The sequence below is a fragment of the Giraffa tippelskirchi genome, chromosome 6 (genome assembly GCF_054371585.1).
Source record: "Giraffa tippelskirchi isolate mGirTip1 chromosome 6, T2T-mGirTip1v1.2.pri, whole genome shotgun sequence".
Taxonomy (NCBI): Eukaryota; Metazoa; Chordata; class Mammalia; order Artiodactyla; family Giraffidae; genus Giraffa; species Giraffa tippelskirchi.
In genome coordinates, this window is record NC_137280.1 from 48,391,832 (window position 1) to 48,407,649 (window position 15,818).

The following is a 15,818-nucleotide window of genomic DNA, read 5'->3' on the forward strand; positions in this document are numbered from 1 at the left end:
AATCCCTGGGTGGGGAAGATCCCCTGGAAAAGGGCATGGCAACCCTCTCTAGTATTCTTGCCTGGAGAATTCCATGGACAGAGGAGCCTGGCAGGCTACAGTCCGTGGGATCACAAAGAGTCAGACACGACTGACATGACTTACACTCATGCACTGATTGAAATTTTGTTTTAAAATGAGTGTTCTTGTGTTGAGAATGGGTTGGAGGAGTTTGAGAGTAAAAACAGGGAGACTCATTGACGAAATTTGTTGCAAAAATCCATGTGAGAGGTGATGGTACCTGAGATTAGCTTGGTGGATGAAAATGGAGTGACCCAAGCATGTTCAGGAGATATTTAGGAGATTTAGTTCACTTCATTTCATTTCAGTTGCTCAGTCATGTCCGACTCTTTGCGACCCCGTGGACTGCGGCACGCCAGGCTTCCCTGTCCATCACCAACTCCCGGAGCTTACTCAAACTCTTGTCCATTTAGTTGGTGATGCCATCCAACTATCTCATCCTCTGTCGTCCCCTTCTCCCGCCTTCAATCTTTCCTAGCATCAGGATATTTTCAAATGAGTCAGTTCTTCACACAGGTGGCCAAAGTTTCAGCTTCAGCATCAGTCCTTCCAATGAATATTCAGGACTGATTTCCTTTAGGATGGACTGGTTGGATCTCCTTGCTGTCCAAGGGACTCTCAAGAGTCTTCTCTAACACCACAGTTCAAAAGCATCAATTCTTTGGTGCTCAGCTTTCTTTATAGTCCAACTCACATCCATACATGACTACTGGAAAAACCATAGCTTTGACTAGACTAACCTTTGTTGGCAAAGTAATGTCTCTGCTTTTAATATGCTGTCTGGGTTGGTCATAACTTTTCCAAGGAGCAAGTGTCGTTTAATTTCATGGCTGTAGTCACCATCTGCAGTGATTTTGGAGCCCCCCAAAATAAAGTCTCCCACTATTTCCATTGTTTCCCCATCTATTTGCCATGAAGTGATGGGACCAGATGCCATGATCTGAGTTTTCTAGATGTTGAGTTTTAAGCCAACTTTGTCACTCTCCTCTTTCACTTTCATCTAGAGGCTCTTTAGTTCTTCACTTGCTACCGTAAGGGTGGTGTCATCTGCATATCTGAGGTTATTGATATTCCTCCTGGCAATCTTGATTCCAGCTTGTGCTTCATCCAGTCCAGCATTTCTCATGATGTATACTCTGCATATAAGTTAAATAAACAGGGTGACAATACACAGCCTTGACATACTCCTTTCCCCATTTGGAACCAGTCTGTTGTTCCATGTCTAATTCTAACTTGCTTCTTGACCTGCATACAGATTTCTCAGGAAGTGGGTCAGGTGGTCTGGTTTTCCCATCTCTTTCAGAATTTTCCAGTTTGTTGTGATCCAGACAGTCAAAGGTTTTGGCATAGTCAATAAAGCAGAAGTAGATGTCTTTCACTTTTTCGATGATCCAACAGATGTTGGCAATTTGATCTCTGGTTCCTCTGCCTTTAGGAGATTAAGCCCACACAGATGAAGACATCATAAATAACAGAATGTACACAGGTGTACCCTGCTTTATTGCGCTTTGCTTTATTGTGTTTTTTTATTGGCTTTATTTGCTTTATTTTGTTTCCTTTATTGAACATTTGTGGCAACTCTGCATTGTCAGATGATGGACAGTATTTTTTAGCAATAGAGTATTTTAATTAATTAATTAATTTGGGGTGGCTCTGGGTCTTCGTTGCTGTGTGAGGGCTTTCTCTAGTTGTGGTGAGTGGGGGCTACTCTCTAGCTGCGGTGCATGGGCTTCTCATTGTGATGGCTTCTCTTGTTGCAGAGCACGGGCTCTAGGGTGTGCGGGCTTCAGTAGCACACCTGAGCACACAGGCTTAGTTGCCCCATGACATGTGGAACCTTCCCAGACCGGGACTCAAATCTACGTCCCCTGCATTGGCAGGTGGATTCTTGTCCACTAGACCACAAGAGAAGTCCCAGAGTATTTTTTAATTAAGGTACATACATTGTCTTTTTTAGATTATAGTGTAGTGTAAACCATAACTTTTATATGCACTGAGAACAAACTGGCATGACTCACGTGATTGCTATAGGTGGTCTGGAACCCAGCCCATAATATCCCTGAGGTGTGCCTGTACAGAATGAGTTCGAACTGTTTCATACTTTATGACGTAAACTATGTTACGTTTTTTCAAAAATATTCAAATTAAATAAAAACCAAGTGAAAACCCTGCATGACTTGTTGGCAAGAAGTTTATTATCACACTCTTGGGTTTACCTGGTTCACTGAAGGACCCCAGGCCTTGGCCTTGCCCGTGCCATGAATGAAGCCCACTGGTCAGCCATGCCGGTGGGGAATTGGACATCGCCATGGCTGCCTGAGCTCCACCCTGCGCCACAAGGTGTTGCCTCGTATGATGCCATGTGGACGCATCCTCTCTACTCAGTTGCTTAGCCCCCAGCACTCCTAGGGCCTGGAAGTTTCAGGTAGATGTACTGTTCCTTTCTAAAGGAAGGTGTTAGTTGCTCAGTCGTGTCTGACCCTTGGCAACCCCATGGACTGCAGCCCTTCAGGCTGCTCTGTCAATGGGATTCTCCAGGCAAGAACACTGGAGTGGGTACCCATTCCCTTCTCCAGGGGATCTTCCAGACCCAGGGATCGAATCCAGGTCTTCTGCATTGCAGGCAGATTTTTTTTTTTTTTTTTTTTAACCGTCTGAGCCCTTTCTAAAGTCCTGCCAATTAAAATGTGTGTGGCCTGAGTGATTTGAGGCTTCTGTCCTTTGAGGAGCTTGCAAAATCTCACCCTTTTTATAATCCCAGGAAGCCAACTCAAGGAGTTGGCTGCCCATCCACAAACCACAAAGGGCTTGTCAGAAGCTTCCTTCCAATGAGCTTGATTTCCAACAATGAGCTTGGTTTCCTTTCAGGAAGCCTCCAGTCGTTAAAAATATATGAAAACATAAAAAGGATGTTTACTCTCCTTGAGGTGGGAGAGTAACCCACGTTTCTACTGCTACTTCTCCCAAAGTAAAAACTGCATTTCCTTGTCCTCTCCCACAGAAGTAATGCAAAACAGATCAGAATTTAATTTTCAGGCCACTGAGAACACAGTGGATCATGCTTGAGTTGAGATTTCACATGCTTGTGGTTGAGGAGTTAATATGTACAAATAAATCGCTATGGCATTCAGAGGAAGGTGCAATGGATTGCTCTTGAGGTGGATGGGGGGAGGGGTCAAGAGACTAAGAGTACCTTGCAAAGGAATACAATTTTTTAAAAGATATTTATTTGGCTGTGCCAGGTCTTAGTTGCGGCATGCAAGATCTTTAGTTATGGCATGCAAACACTTATTTGCAGCATGTTGGATCTAGTTCCCTGACCAGGAATGGAACCTGAGCCCCCTGCAGCGAGAACGCAGACTCTTAGGCACTGGACCGCCAGAGAAGTTCCACAAAGCAATAGGATTTGAGATTGACCTTGCAGGATGAACAGGAAATGGCTGCAAGCAGCAGGAGAAGCAAACCAGGCGAGCAGAGGTAACAAATTGTAGAAGGGAATTGAGAATTAGTGAGTAATCTGCTCTGGCAAGGACGTAAGAGGATGAGTGATGGATGCAGAGTGTCAGAAAACAATTCTAGAAAAGTAAATAGCAACAATATTGTAGAGAGTTTTATAATAGCATGTTTAAGAGTTCAGACTTTTTTTTTCTTTAGGCAATGGGAAAATATTAAAAATATATTTTCTATATTTATTTTAATTGGAGATAAAATCGGATTTGCATTTCAGAGAATTGGCTGTTGAAGAACTTGCAGGATATATTGGAAGAGAGTAGCATCTGAGTCAAAGAAATGCATTAGAGGCTACTGCAGTTGTTCTAATGAGACATTTATTTAGCATCTTCTGTGTACCAGAAACTCCACAGGTGCTTAGCATATACAGCAAAGCACGTCATTGAGAGTGTGGTTGCTGAATGCTTCTAGAGCCAGTTTGCCTAGATTCAAATCCTGACTCTGCCCTTACTAGCTTGATGATTTTATGCAAGTTTACTTAACTTACCTGTGCCACAGTTTCTACATCTATAAAATGATGTTAGTAAAATACGTACATCAGGATTGTTGTAAGACTAAATATGAGAATACATCAAAGCACTAGACATATGACACTTACTTTTATCTATTTTACCCAAAAATAAAAATAATTATTCTCACTTTGCAGATGAGGAAACAGAGTCTCATATAGGTTATGTGCTTCACTCAAGTCACAGAGGGAGTAAAGAGATGGAGCTGGTTAGATGAGCCCAATTCTCTTTGATTCCAAGGTTCATGATGTACTCCTGTTACTGGCTCTTTTCAAAGGGTTTGTGTGAGACACTAGACTGGGAGTGGGAGGCCCTAATGAATTAAAGGATAGAATCTGTAGGAAGAGAGATGGCTTCTGTAGTCACTTAAGTCATGAAAGAGAGAACATTCAAAAGATCTCCAAGTTCAAAAGATCTTTTGGCAGCATAGCATGTTCTCTCTAAATCAAGGCTGGGGTAGTTCTGCCCACAGACTAGCCTGGATGGAGGCCAAAGACCACGTTATCTGTCTCTGGGGCATTTTGTCCGACTCAGATATACACAGTTATCAGAGATCACGTGATTACAGGGTATAGCACATACTCTGAGGAAGGAACACCATGCCATCCATCACTCTCAGGCTTTGATTTAATAGAAGCTGTGCTAAATGCATTCTTGAATTTAGAGCTCCAGGATAAGAACAGGGTCTGTTCTCAGATTACTCCAAGAATTATGCTAGCAAACCTACCTTACCAATTTGATCCACTTTGACTTCACGAAATGAAATAGTCATGAGTTTCAGATCTGGGAAAATAATGGAGTAAATATTTTTTGAAAGGGTGATCTTTCATTGTCCCTTAAAAATAAGATAATTTAGTTAATGCCAGAGTCATGATGTGGCCAGAACCAGCAGACAAGATATTCAGACAGGTAGTTATAAGACATGAACACACTAGAAGTTGCCATACTTAGTATACGTCACCACTCATCAGGGTCTGATTCTAAGCTCTGCACATTCAAAAGCTTAATGTTATCAGTTTGTCAGGTTACAGGAAATAGATTGTTGCTGACCAAATTCAAAGAAAACATGACATAAAAAACACTATCTTTGAAAATCACTTTGTGCCATCTTAGTTTTTTACTGATATAGCTTCATATTGATTTTTCTTCATTTTAATTTTTTCTTGAGACTTTTTTCTTCTCTTTCTTTCTTTTTCTCTCTTTCCTTCCTTCTTTTTATTTTCTATACATAATTAGAAGTATTTCTTAAGAAAGGCAAAAATGTTGTGATCTAAATTTCAGTCTATTTTCCCATATATTTAAATTTCTAATTTCACAATGTGTAGAGTGGGAGCAAAGTAACAAAGTGGATTCAGACAAGGGTAATAACAGGAGGCTAAAATATATCTTTCCAATAAATGAACTTTCAGTGTTAAAGAGTCATGGGTTGCTGTGTAATTTCTTTAGCAACAAAATGTGAAACCCTGAAAGTTAGTGCTGAAGGTCATTTAGGGTAGTCTTGAATTTGATTTTAAAATTTTAGAGGTGGGACAGAAGGAAGTAAACTGTAGGATGAAATGTGATTCATATAAATAAATGTGATTAGGTTGACCACTTTTCATATTTAATTTGGATATATAAATCTAAAATCAAAAATATAAATCTAATATACATCTAAATATAAATTTAAAATAATATTACAACATTGTCTGAATTCTTTCATTCATTCAAAAACATTTATTGAACATCCACTAGGACCTATTTTGGGCCTGAGATTTATAGCAGGTAATAGACAAGAATTCCTGCCCTCATGAAATATGCATTCTAACCTGAATGCTATTTTTGTGAAAACAAACCAACAAACATCTTGCTTTGCTATGTCTACTGATATAATATGCTGGTTTTCTGAAATAACTTATTTTTCAATACTTAAAAAAAAAATGCTTAAATGTTAAATATTTTTTTTGAGCAATGCAAAATATGCATTTCCTTTCTTAAATATATGATCAATCAGATGGGAAGATTTTTAAAACACATGCTTGTGTGTGCCTATGGATAGAAGAGAACTGACAAGGAAATAATTTGGAAAAGTAATGAGTTAGAAAGAGAAAGCAGACCATGTCTTTGAGAGATAGAAAAATCACTAGCACAGAAATGGTTTATCAGAATATTGTCCTTAGTAGTTGAATTTCAAGTTCATCAATCCAACATTTTCTTTATGATTTAAGTTCTTAAATTCTGTGCTGGATCTTTGGTTAAATCCAAGAAGTGTTAAATTCTAAGAGACTATTTCTTACCACAGATGATATTAAAATTGCCTTCTCATAAAATAATAAAATCGCCAGCATTATAATTAAAATGTCCTGTTTAAGCAAAAATCATGCTTCTTTAGTGTGGTCTTCTGCTTTGCTGAAGTTCTACATCTTTTAAACCCACCATGAAAAGCTGTTATAATGACATTTTCTTCATATTTTCAAACCATCCAAGTTTGGGGAGGAAAAAAGGAGCATTGAAGGAAAAGTGTTTCGTGCGCACGAAAATAAAAGTTTGAAAAAAATAAAATAATGAAAAAGATTTGAAATGTAAAATAATGGCCTTGCAGTTTAGAATGTGAGAGCGCTGGCCAGGGAAATTATGTAAAACACTGCTCTGCAAGGTCCCCTGATGCATTCTGGGAGCTCAGATAATGAAAAATATCAAATGAGGATAATTCGCAAATTCACAGTAACTCTATGGTATTTTTCACACCCAGAATCTGCTAAACTACACAGGAGTTTAGGAGTATATTTAGAAAGGAAAATGCAAGTCAAATGTATTCTTCTTATGCCTGTTTATACTTACTGATTCTGGTCAAGATCTTTTCTCTCTTAAGAAAGTTAAGAGGCCTGGTTATTTTCTTCACATCACTCATAAAAAAAAAAAAAAAAAATTAAACCCACCTGATCTTATTCGCTGCAGAATTGATGCTTTTTAACTGTGGTGTTGGAGAAGACTCTTAAGAGTCCATTGGACTGCAAGGAGATCCAATCAGTCCATCCTAAAGGAGATCAATCCTGGGTGTTCCTTGGAAGGACTGATGTTGAAGCTGAAACTCCAATACTTTGGCCACCTCATGCGAAGAGTTGACTCATTGGAAAAGACCCTAATGCTGGGTAGGATTGGGGGCAGGAGGAGAAGGGGACGACAGAGGATGAGATGGTAGGATGGCATCACTGACTCGATGGACATGGGTTTGGGTAAACTCCGGGAGCTGGTGATGGACAGGGAGGCCTGGTGTGCTGCAATTCATGGGGTCGCAAAGAGTCGGACACGACTGAGCGACTGAACTGAACTGAACTGAACTGATCTTATTCATTGTGTTTTAGTTATTTTAAAATGATTAAATCGTAAAGTTGGTTTATTTTTAAGAAAAAGAAATCTGAATTTACTTTGTAAAAAGAAAGTGAAAGTGAAAGTTGCTCAGTTGTGTCCGACTCTTTGTGACCCCATGAACTATACAGTCCATGGAATTCTCCAGGCCAGAATACTGGAGTGGGTACCCGTTCCCTTTTCCAGGGGATCTTCCCAACCCAGGGATTGAACCCAGGTCTCCTGCATTGCAGGTGGATTCTTAACCAGCTGAGCCACTAGGGAAGCCCAAGAGTACTGGAGTGGGTAGCCTATCCCTTCTAGAGTGGATCTTCCTGACCCAGGAATCAAACTGGGGACTCCTGCATTGCAAGCAGATTCTTTACCAACTGAACCATCAGGGAAAGAAGTAACTGCTGTTCTTTTTGACAGTTGCTCAACAGCTATTCAATTTAATAGATTAACAAACATTAACTGAAAGGTAATGCTTATCATGGGCTTCCCTGGAGGCTCAGACAGTAAAGAATCTGCCTGCAATGCAGGAGACCTGGGTTTGATCCCTGGGTGGCAAAGATCCCCTGGAGAAGGAAATGGCAACCCACTCCAGTATTCTTGCCTGGAAAATCCCATGGGGTTGGTGACACAACTGAGCAACTAACACACACATACACACACATAATGCTTATCATATGCCTAGTTTAGCATTAAATAATCTAGCCAAAATGCTCCTTAAAAACAATCTGGCCATTCATTGATTCCATCACCTGTGGGGTTCTATTTGGCTGCATGGAAATGGCATGCGCTATTAGGAGAGTCAGCAGAGGTCACTCCAAGAGGCAGAGCTGGAGGTGAGAGACCACGACTTACCTAGGCAGAGCCAGGCACTCTGTCATTTTAACAGCTCCCTAATTCCGGAAAGTTTCAACACTTATGGCCTTGAAGCTTAATTACTCTCATTTATCTTCCTAATAAATGATGCAAGAGCTTAGAAATGCAAGAGATTTACCCATGGTAAGTCAATAAGTGAATTTGGGGCATGACTACATTGGAACACCACAGCTTCACTGGTGGCTCAGTGGTAAAGAACCCACCTACCAATGGAGGAGACACGGATTCAGTCCCTGGGCTGGGAAGATCCACTGGAGAAGGGAATGGCAATCCAATCCAGTGTTCTTGCCTCGGAAATCCCATGGATAGAGGAGCCTGGCAGGCTACAGTCCATGGGGTCACAAAGAGTCAGATACTACTTAGCGACTGAACAACAACAAATACTGGACCACCAGACCTGTGCATGACTTAGCTTATCCTGAAGCCAAACTAGCCAGGAAGTGAAACACTCAACTCAAAATCACTGTACCTGACAGGTGATTGCCACCCTTCCAACTGATGTGTCAACAGCACTGGCTGAGACCCTTTGCCATAGTGAAATTTCAGTCCTTAAATAAATATATACAGAGATGAATAAAATGAATCAATGAAATAATTCCAAGAATTAGAGGTGGGGGCAGGTTTGATTTCAGCTGTTTCTACCAGAATGTAATAGAAACAAATGCAAAAATGGAAAAGAACTGGCAGGTAATAGAGATCCTAAAATCAGAAATGGATTAAGTAGAACTTTGGACTTCCTAGGTGGTTCAGTGGGTAAAGCATCCGCCTGCAATGCAGGAGACACAGGAGATGCAGGTTTGATCTCTGGGTCAGGAAGATCCCCTGGAGGAGGAAATGGCAACCTACTCCAGTAGTCTTGCCTGGGAAATTCCATGGACAGGGGAACCTGGCAGGCTGCAGTCCACAGGGTTGCAAAGAGTAGCAAAAGACTGAAGCGACTGAGCTTAGAATGAGCTTCAGATAATTATATAGATCAATGACCAGTTCAAGTGAATGGTAAAAATATCCAAGGAACAAGAATGATCTTCTCTGCTTGGAAATGCAAACCGAGTGCTGTTGAATACGAAAATATTCCCTTTGTTAACTAATGTGAGGCTCTATTCTTTCTTTAAGAACTATCAGTTCAGTAAAATGGGAAATGTCAAAATGCTCATTAAATCAAGCCCACATTACAGATATCTTCTGCCCAGGACTGGAGTTTTTCTCTTCATCGTGTTTCTGTTTGCAGTCACTAGAGGAAAGACACACGTTTCCATATGGTGAGCATTAGTCTGAAGTGGTCTTTTAGCTTTTGTTAAGTCCTCTCATTAAATTCCTTGAATGGATTTCTATTCAGCATTCCAAATCTAAAGTTTGCTCAGGTGTTGAGAGTGAAAAATTTCAAAAGCAAGTAAACAGCCTCATGAGCTGTCACTGGTTCTGTCGTAAGAACCAGCCAGAAACCTCAAATGAACAACAGAAGTGAAAAAATAAGAGAGACTATGGCAAAAAGGCCCACCAGACACTGGTGCTTGGTAGCATTTTACTGAGCTCTGAAAACTCAGATTCTAGCAGAGGCTGGACTATTCTGATGACCTAAATCACCAAAAAAACTAAACTAGTAGTAATTACATTTATAAAACATTTTCTCAGTTATGTACTTTTCTAAGAGCTTTGTGTATATTGTCTTGTTTTATCTAGTTTTTAAGATTTTTTTTTTGGTGTGGACCATTTTTAAAGGCTTTATTGAATTTGTTACAATATTACTTGGTTTTTGTTTTGTTTTTGTGGCTCTGAGGCATGCAGGCTCTTAGCTCCCCAACCAGGGATCAAATCCTCACCCACTGCACTGGAAGGTGAAGTCTTTGTGTTTTTGGAAGGTGAACTCTTAACCACTGGACTGCCAGGGAAGTCCGCAGACTCATTTTATCTTTACTACAGTCTTATTAGGTAGATACTTTTATTATCCCCACTTTACAGATATAAAGGGGCTTCCCTGGTGGCTCAGCTGGTAAAGAACCTGCTTGCAATGTGGGAGACCTGGGTTCGATCCCTGGATTGGAAAGTTCCCCTGGAGAAGGAAACAGCTACCCACTCCAGTATTCTGGCCTGGAGAGTTCCACAGACTGTATAGTCCATGGAGTTGCAAAGAGTCGGACATGACTGAGCAGCTATCACTTCACAGATATCAAGATTGAGGCAAAGGGTGCAAAGGCATTTGCCCAAGGCAACACAACGGATAAATGGCAGAGTTGGGATTAATAAGCAATAATAGGTGATATCCACTACACATGAATTCTCACCATGGAGTGATCCACTGAGAGGGAAGGTTTTCTGTGCAGTTGTTGGTGCTGGACAAGCAAGGCAACACTCTTTTCTGAAATCTGAGGCTGGGGATGTGAGAGCTTTGTCCAAATTCTGCCAATTCAATCACATAATGTTTACTGTGCACCTACTGTAAGTAAGTGCACCTACTGTGCAAATTATAGAGGACATGAATGAATCATTGGATGAGTTGGATGAATCCATGGATGGATTAATCACTGGATGGATTCTACTTTTGGAGCTCACAAGCTAAGTTTTTGAGTAAATTATTTGGGAGGGTAGAGTAAATAAAAAGTAAACAGAAGGATAAGAACAATAACTGCCTCTTACTGAGCCCCCATTCTGAAAAAGGCATTATGTTAGAAACTTACTTCATGTACTCTTCATGGCAATACTATGACATAGATAAAACTGTGCTTACTTTGCAGATAAGGAAATAAGCTCAGGTAAGGAGGGCTTCCAAGGTGACGCTAGTGGTAAAGAACCTGCCAGTACAGGAGATATAAGAGACACAGTTTCGATCCCTGGGTTGGGAAGATCCCCTGGAGGAGGGCATGGCAACCCACTCCAGTGTTCTTGCCTGGAGAATCCCATGGATAGGGGAGCCTGACAGGCTACAGTCCATAGGGCTGCAAAGAGTTGGACTCAACTAAAGTGAGCCAGCACACACATACACAGGCTAAAAGGACATAGCCAACCTCATTCAGGTAGTAAATGACTGAACCAGGATTTGAGCACCACAGAGACTACAAATGGATCTTGAGAGCTTGTGTGGCAGTTGTAGCAGGTGAGTGAAGTATCTCTTTTACCCATGACCAAACGGTCCTTCTTTGTCTGGGAATCCTGTACTCTTTGAATGGAGTGCGTAACTCTCAGAAGAAAGCACATAACATTATTGGAAGGAAGGGGACATCTGCTTAGACATCATATCAGCTAAGTAATGAGCATGGCAGATTTGTTACTTGTATACGCTGACAGTCTACCATGGAGAATGAAACATACCAGAAGCAGATTCACTGGTATCTCTATTCTATTTGCTTAGTGGTCAGCTAATGATTGGACAAAAATTTCTTTAAATGTTTTGAACAACAACATAAATGTCCCAGTTTTTGCAGAAGGTCACTGTGTGTTGGGTTATACATCTGAAACTTCTTCAGGTAGTTTATAGCAGACTTAGCCTTCATTTTTTTCCTTGCACATAGCCTCGAAGTCAGCCAGAGGTGAGTGCTTAGGATCCTTTTGAGTCTTCTTTGAGCATGTACACAACCCTGGGCATGGGTGTGGTCGTCTCAATTCTCAGAAATACCTGAAATATTTCAGATATTTTCAAATGTCAGAGCCTTTCAAAGTTGTCATTTCTGAAAGCATCTCACTCCTTAGCCTTTCCTTCCAAGCTTTTTGATTAGTCTGTTGTTTTCTCCAACAGTTATGCATTGCTTTTCACAATAGCAACTAAAAGATTTCCCTGTAAATGTTTTAATGAATGTACCAACCTCAGCCTCCTATTCCTACCCACTATCTGTTGCAGCTTTAGCACTGGACATGTCCTTAGATATGTGTGTGTTAGTTGCTAAGTCATATTTGACTCTTTGTGACCCCATGGACTATAGCCCTTCAGGCTCCTCTGTCCACAGGATTTTCCAGGCAAGAATACTGGAGCGGGTTGCCATTCCCTTCTCCAGGAGATCTTCCCAACCCAGGGATTGAACCTGGGTTTCCTGCATTGCAGGCAGATTCTTTACCATTTGAGCTCCCGGAGATAAAGACAAATCTTTTGAGCAAGACTATTCAAAACAAAAAGTAGCAATTCTTTGCAAATAAGGTCCATTCTTCTCCCTCCAGCACAGGTGGGCTATTATTTTCAAGTCTACCACTAAGGGACCTGTGGTGACACTAGAGTAAATTAAAATGCCACAAAGCTCATTGTTCTTTCCAAAAATCAGCCATTTGCTTGAATAGGCACTCCTCACATTGCTTCAAGCTTTCAGTTAGTTTCTGAGGTTCAAAGATTTTGTTTCTGCCAATTTTTCAGTTTTGTCATTGTTGTTGCTCTTGTGAAGGGGTGGACTTTGAGAGTTCCTTATTTCACCATTTATACCATCACCCCAAAACGTTCTCTTTTGTAAGTATATTAGTATTTGCAATTTTTTATTCTTTTTTTCTGGAGATCCCCCAAATTATGTAACATGAAGCCCTATAAAAACCTGAATCTATTCTTATTCATGACAGTGACTGATTGTGAATGGAGCTGTCAACTTAAAAAATACCCACGACCTAAAAGTTGAGAGTTATGATTATTCGGTGGAAATTTTTAGAAGCTAATCCTAGAAGGCAGCATCTCAAGTAACCCTGAGAGAACTGCTCTGAAGAAATGAGCGGAGGAGCCAGGTTATATCGAAGTTTGGGATTTCCCAGGCAAGAATACTGGAGTGGGTTGCCATTTCCTCCTCCAGGAATCAAACCCAATTCTCTTGTGTCTCCTGCGTTGGCAGGCATATTCTTTACCCCTGCACCATGAATGTCTGAGATACATGAGATCACAGTGTGAGATCACATTTCAGAGGCTCATTTATCACCTCTCCGGATAAACTTTTAAGTACTGGGCATCTTGATTCTGGAGTCAAAAGAGACCATGACTGGGAAAGAAGAGGTGTGTGTGTGTGAGACAGAATTAGTGGAAGCAATAAGAGATAATTACTCAGAGCCAAAAGGAAACACAAAATTCTACAGCCTAATTTTTGGAACTGGTGAGGCTTTATAATAGCTATTCACTTCTAATCATCCTCAAATAATAAATGAATAGAACAGTCAATGCTATTAGAATAATTTACTATTCATCAAGAATAATAAATGAGGGGAAGAGGTTGTTATTCAGATTTCTCTAAAAATAGAAAAGAGGGAGGAAAAAGGAGAACTACTATTGTCTTTCTGTCTGGCAATGACTTGTGCAGTGGAGGTAGGATTTCTGGGACACTGGGGTTGGCAGAGGGGGAGATGGAGCCAAACGTGTTTGCAGCCAGTGCCTCTGGCTTGGCTGGACCCCAAAGTCAGCTGCAACAATGATGAATCCTCTTGGTTATTCCAGCTCCAAAAAAGCAAAAGACCTTCCTGCTTTTACTAATGTTTTGCCCCCCGTGGGTTGCCTCTTCCTCTCATTTATCTTTAGTTTATGAACTCCGTTGGCAAGAGGCACACAAATCATGAACAAAGCACACACAGAGGTAGATGGCGATGACAGCTCCTGGACAGAGAGGGCAGTTCACTCACTGGCAGTAGCTCTGAGTCAGCATCCGCCTCTGGCATCTCTGGTTTAGCCACATGAAGCCGACGTGATGCAGATGTGGTCTGTGTCTTCTTCACCTGTAAGTCCTAGCCAAACCCTGTCAGTGAAAATATGAAGTGTGGATGAGCCCTGGGGACAAAGTTAGGCATGGGAAGAAAGGGCAAGAATTCTAGTCCAGCCTCCCGTCGGTTCAACCTTCAGGTCTTGAACTGCCATTAGCACCATCCGTTGGCTGTTAGTGGCAGCCTGCCTGTGTTGCTGAGCACCAAGATAAAGCCCTAGTAGGGAGTTATTCTCAATTCATCCCTTGCTCTTATTAGTGAAGATCCTGAGAATTCACACAGTCCAGAGGAGGTTGTGTCAAGATAAACCAGAACCTGCATCCAACCCCCTTTTGTACCTTGGCTCTGTCAGTGGAGTTAAAACTTCAGGCCAGCTTCCATCAATATTGATGGCGGGTTTCCTATCAGGGGCTCAGTTGTGGCTTTCTACAACCCGATCTCATGGGCTGGGCCACACCAGCCAATGGTCTTTTTAAATAATTAAACTTCCCAGAGGGCTAATGTAGTTCTAAATCAAGATCTACAAAAAAATTTTTACACCCATAGTCTCCTCCACACAATGTAATTCACTAGATCTAATTTATAGGAAAGGGCTATCACCCAGCTTTCTTGGGCAACATCTAAGACCCAGAGGGCAGGGGATTTGTTGGGAGTGGAGAGTTAATAGCTTAAGCCATCTCTAAAAAGCTTTCCTCATGGCTCCATTGGTAAAGAATCGGCCTGTAATGAAAGAGACCCAGGTTTGATCTCTGGGTCAGGAAAATCCCCTGAAGGAGGAAATGACAACCCACACCAATAATCTTGCCTGGAGAATTTCATGGACTGAGGAGCCTGGCGGGCTACAGTCCATGGAGTGCAAGAGTGAGATATGACTGAGCAACTAAACCACCACCAAATGTCTCATCACTGAAGTGAAATTTCTATATGGCCTGTACTATCTTGAAATATCCGTGGTTGAATATTTTAAAAAGTAGTTAACAAGTCCATCTTTCACAAAGGGGCAGGATTCTCAGATAAAATACAGAATGCCCAGTTAAATTTAAAATTTAGAAAAACAATAAATAACTGATAGTATAAGTGTGTCCCCAATATTGCACAAGACCTGCTTAAAATAAAAATTTATTCATTGTCTATCTGAAATTCAAATTTAACTTAGTGTCCTATATTTTAATTTGCTAAACCTAGAAACCCTAGAAAGGGAATTATATCATACAAGTGTTTGTTCAGTGGTGGAAGAAATGCTGCTTTTTATGTGTGATTAGGAGTTCTTCATGAATATGTGTACCTTGTGGAATTACTCATGAACTTGTTGAAAGGTAACACTCTAAAGTCTCTTATACTGTTATTAACATGTGACTTACATTGTGAATAAAACACCAATAAATATGCATTATGCAGAAATAAGTAGGATACACAAATGGCTCCAAATACAATATCATTTGATTCCTAATGCCGTAATCAAATGGTTTCATGCGAATGAAATAACTCTCGTTGTTATCAGTGCAATGATGCTGTGAAACAGCCCTACTGTCAGGTAACCTTATCTTTTATGCACTTTTCAAAACGCCTAAAATGTCACACTAAAGAACTTCTGGAATTAAATAATGCCTTGCTATTTCTGAGGTGAGATGCCTGCTGAGTTTAAATCATAAAAAAAAAAGAAAGAAATGCTGGTAATTTTTCTACAAAATTAGGTAGTTATGTTATTCTGTGAGAGAAATATATTAACATATTTTAGGTTAAGCTAAATATTTTGGTAAATGTTTAGCAACAACAATCAATATTTCCAAATAAACTGATCATTCCAAGGGTAAGTCAAAAGGTTGAGGTGCAGAGGTTGAGTTTCTCTGTATCAATATCCAGAAGGGTCTTAAA

The 15,818-nt window shown here is 40.6% G+C and overlaps 1 long non-coding RNA gene across 1 annotated transcript; it reads left to right on the plus strand.

Annotated features, from left to right (window-relative positions):
• Positions 1-10,594: 10,594 nt before the first annotated feature.
• LOC145511733 (uncharacterized) lies at positions 10,595-15,611 on the plus strand. Its single transcript, XR_014058115.1, has 2 exons — positions 10,595-11,089; positions 12,299-15,611. It is a non-coding gene; the product is annotated as an uncharacterized LOC145511733 (long non-coding RNA).
• The last annotated feature ends 207 nt before the right edge of the window (positions 15,612-15,818 follow it).